The following is a 5,065-nucleotide window of genomic DNA, read 5'->3' on the forward strand; positions in this document are numbered from 1 at the left end:
TCCAGGGTTGGGCTCATAGGACTTTATGAACGGGCGACACGATGCAGGTCTTTGACCGGGGCGCATCACCGGTGGCTTTCTTTTCTCCACACTTTTTCTTTGAATTCATTCGATCGGTGTTTTCCCACAGTGCATTGGGTTTCACAAGGTTTGATAACAATTGAGTAAAGTTTAATATGAGAAAAATATGTATATCAGCTCTCTATTTTTATCCAAACTTGGCTTCATGTGTTTCCAAGCAGTTTCCAATTTGCTGTGTTCAAAGCAGTTCATAATTTGGTTGAGGGTTTTGAAGGAATTTCTTGGTTTGCCAAACTGTGCCTCAGATTATTTAGATGTGAATAACACTGACATCCACGCATACCAGGTAACAGAGAACTGCTGTGCTAAAAGAGCGTTTTAAAACGCTGTATTTCTTAGTAGTTGCAGTATTTCTGTCCTAAAACTTTTAAAAACGCATCACTTAAATTCGTCCCCAACAAATGTACTGTTTACTCATGTTTAAGTAATGTTTGCTACTACAAAATAAAAGTACCCAGCTGAGTCATGTACATGTTTAAAAAGCAGAACAAAAAATTAATAAATCTGACCTTTTTCTCTTCTGTTGAGTTATGAATTAAAAGTTATAATATACACAAAAACGATGACACAGCTAATATTGTTTTGAACAGCATCTTTATTCAACATGTTACACATAAGTGAGCACAATCCAAGAATCAAACATTTTACAAACCTTAGTTCACTCAACTTGCACCGTCAAATTCATTAACTCCCGAAGGAAGCCGTCACTCATGGAGACAGCCATGTTTGCATCTGCCTTGACATGCCCTCCATTCATCCTTCAATGCACTCCACAGTCAGCCACGGTCACACATGGGCCCGCGATTCAAAGCCCTTTTTTGCTTGATTTTCACGCAGCCGTCAGCGCTGCACCAGACAATCAAAAAATATGTACATCAGCTCTTTATTTTTATCCAAATTTGGCTTCATGAGATATTTCCAAGCAGTTTACAATTAGCTTTGTTCAAAGCAGTTAATAATTTGGTTGAGGGATTTAAAGGTTTGCCAAACTGTGCCTCAGGAGCAAAAACTCTCACCACAGATGCTTTAGAAGTGAATAACACTGACATCAACGCATACCAGGTAACGAACGGAGAACTGCTGCGCTTAAAGAGCCGTCCGATTTAAAAGTTGCAGTAATTATGTCGCTACTCTTTGTCTGAGAAAAAATTCCCAACACAATGACCCAGCTTATCAAACATTTGTGTGAGAGAGAAATGTATTTTATATGCATGGAATGCCTCTGACTCATCACTCCTGTGTGTGTGTGTGTGTGTGTGTGTGTGTGTGTGTGTGTGTGTGTGTGTGTGTGTGTGTGTGTGTGTGTGTGTGTGTGTGTGTGTGTGTGTGTGTGTGTGTGTGTGCGTGCGTGCGTGCGTGCGTGCGTGCGTGCGAGACATCCTCATATAAGCAGATCTTAGCAAGGTTAGTTAGATTATTTACACGTCCCTTTAGCTGTCACTTTGCATAAAGAATAAAGGCCCAACTACTTTCTTTTTTTTTTAATTTTACATAGCAGTTGAAGCCTGATAACGTGTTTCCTTTGACAAAGAACCAGATAAGCTACCTGGATTCTACCTCAAATATGCCCGTGCATGTGTTATACTGTACACCATTCCTGAGTTGTTCAGTGGTCCGACCGTAGCAGAAAGAATCTATTTTGTGTGGCTGTTCATTGCGCACACAAAAAAAAACTGCAACGCTGCATGTGACTCGCACTCAAAGCAATTGAATGAATCATACTTGTTGTCTCACTTTATTTATTAGGAGCAGGGGACAAGTATTTCCGAGCAGTTATCCTGCGCAACAAGTAAGGAAAACTAGATAGGATTTACACAAATGAGCTGCTCACATGACCGGTCAGGTGGTGGGCTTTCTTCTGGGAAGATTTGTAAAGATGGTCTGCAGATTTTTCTTATTGTCAACAAATCTTATGAATAGAGCAGCACTAACCATGAATTGAAACATCCTTCTATCAAGTATGTTTATTAAGTCTGTTTATTCCTCTTTTCCATAGAGCTCTGTCCTAAAACTGTTAAAAACACATCAACTAAAGTAGTCCCCAACAAATGTACTGTTTACTCATGTTCAAGTAATGTTTGCTTCTACAAAATAAAAGTACCCAGCTAAGTAATGTTTGCTACTACAAAATAAAAGTACCCAGCTGAGTCATGTACATGTTTAAAAAGCAGAACATAATATGAATAAATCTGACCTTTTTCTCTTCTGTTGAGTTATGAATTAAAAGTTATAATATACACAAAAACGACGACACAGCTAATATTGTTTTGAACAGCATCTTTATTCAACATGTTACACATAAGTGAGCACAATCCAAGAATCAAACATTTTACAAACCTTAGTTCACTCAACTTGCACCGTCAAATTCATTAACTCCCAAAGGAAGCCGTCACTCATGGAGACAGCCATGTTTGCATCTGCCTTGACATGCCCTCCATTCATCCTTCAATGCACTCCACAGTCAGCCACGGTCACACATGGGCCCGCGATTCAAAGCCCTTTTTCACTTGATTTTCACGCAGCCGTCAGCGCTGCACCAGACAATCGCTCCTTTTCATGTGACGTCGGTGGATGAACCCAGTAAACTTGTGTCGGTGAACACTCTGATTTAAAGTGCCCCTAAGTGGCCTGTGGCCAGCTGCCTCTCAATGACGCTACCTTGTGATGCGACATCCGGCTTACACACACACACACACACACACACACACACACAGACACACACATCCTCAGACATTTTTGCTCAATTTGATTTCACCCGTTTGGTTACACTTTGCCAGCCGGTTTCAGCTATCAAACCAAGTCAGAGAGGGAACATTGTGAGAGGATGTTCGGTAGTAAACTTTAATAACCCTCATCCCGGCTACCTTGCTTGTTGCTGGCCTCCGTTTCACAGACTCCTTGCCCTGGTTGTGGGACCATTTGTTTTATTAGCCGTTTTAACACCTTCAGAAGCATTTTAACTACCTGCCTATGAAACTTACCATGCAACATAAAAATATATGATATTAGCTCTGTTTGGCTGCAAATCGTTCGCAGAAGTTTCAGTGAAAGTTGTTGAGATCCCTGCATGACGAGACATGGAACGAGACGCTGAAAAAGAGGTCGGTGAGACAAAACAAGACACAACTTGGTACATTTACATTTATGTTCATGACTGCGGAAAAAAACTACATACCAACCATTGAGAGAATCTCATTGAGACAATAGGCCCTCTATAGGTGAAGCATTTATAGGATGCAACAACAACAACAACAACAAAAAATCAAAGGTTGCATCATGGGCCATTCTTGCAAATCATGCCTTAAAGAGAAGTCTATTGCCCCCCCCCCCCCCCCCCCCCGTTAACGTCGCTCCCCTCAGGCCAAGCAGCTGATTATTGACAACACGCCGCCAACATGTTATGGTCTTTGAACCACGAGACACGGCGTGACGAAACGGGATAGAGACCTCATGACTGCCGACAGAGAGGACAAGCGGGGAGGCGCGGCCTAACCCCCGCCCCTCATCGGCTCTTTCTGTGGGACGCTTTTGTCTGATAAGAGGTCACGCACCACACCTGATTTAAGTCATGTGCTCCTCATCGTGCGGCGAGCAACACAAGACAACAGGGATGTGTTCTGCCGTGTGTATGTGTGCGAGTGTGTGTGTGTGCACGTCGGTGTTGAGCGGAGGGGAGTGGACACACGGACATCTGTGGCCGGGTACATTTTGTGCTCGTCCTCATGTGAGGGGAGCACGTTTGTTTGTTTCAGCTCGCATCCTTCTTGTCTTTCCTTTCTCTCTATGCGTTTGTCAGGGGTGCGTAGCGTAAGTATGAAAGCATGTGCTGCGTCTCTGTGAGTGGGTGCGTAGGGTCCGGGTCATAGCTTTTTAGTACTTCAAGACCTCAACGCTGCTCCGGGGGACTCTTGCTCCACACCCACGACTCGTTCTGTTAAACTCTGGACCACATCTACATTCCTGAGATTGATGTAGATGCTCTATAGCTACCCATGCACGCACACACACACACACACACACACACACACACACACACACAATATAACACTGCTGTGAGATACATTCCTGCAGATGCAGCTCTGTTACAAATTACAACTATTCTATCATTGAAGGCAAGATGATAAAACTGATGTCACTCTAACATTTTCAAGTTCCTTTTCTAGTTTTTTTTGGTCTAAAAGCCGTCATAAACGCCACACATGAATCCACACATTATCTTCATGGACCCTTCGTGGATCCTTGCATATTCAATTTCAGTTGGAACCTCCAAATTTGACACCTACAATACCCACAATGCAACCGCTGACAGCCCAATGTAGCTTAAAGCTGCTAGCCTCAAGCTGAGATGAGGAGCGGGCTACAGAGGTCAAGCAAGATCGCTTCTTTCCAACTCCGCAACTACAGATTCTTTCATTTTCTAATGAAACCTCAACTGAAGTGACATCACTTCAGTCAATACGCAAGCTATCGCCAGCTCCCTCTGAGGCCACAAAAGGCTTTATACTACTTTTTCCACATATGCAGTAGTTCTCCCCAGCACTTGTAAATAGACTTTAATATGTACAATCTAGGTCAGGGTCGGCAACCCGCGGCTCCGGAGCCGCATGTGGCTCTTCAGCCCCTCTGTTGCGGCTCCCTGAGGCTACATCCACACTAACGAAAACCATCTCCGTCCACACGGCGTTTCAGCATCGTTTTCGAAATGATCTCCGTCCAGACTAAAACGTCTGAAAACGAATATCACGTGACTATTCACGTACACTGGGCATGCGGGTGGGTGCCGGTGTAAACAGGAAGTCCGCTCCGTAGGGCTGGTAACGCCGCTGGACACGCCACCAAAATAAAAAATGTTTTAATAGTTTATCAACTAAAATGTGTGTCACATCCTATTACGTTGCTGTCAAGCTAATTATGATTTGCAGACCTCCCTCCTCGGTAAACTATTGTAAGCTATTATGTTGAGCTCGTTAAGAGCTCTCCAGGA

Source organism: Cebidichthys violaceus, unplaced genomic scaffold (genome assembly GCF_023349555.1).
Source record: "Cebidichthys violaceus isolate CVI_PGR_0920_01 unplaced genomic scaffold, fCebVio1.0.p SCAF_4, whole genome shotgun sequence".
Taxonomy (NCBI): Eukaryota; Metazoa; Chordata; class Actinopteri; order Perciformes; family Stichaeidae; genus Cebidichthys; species Cebidichthys violaceus.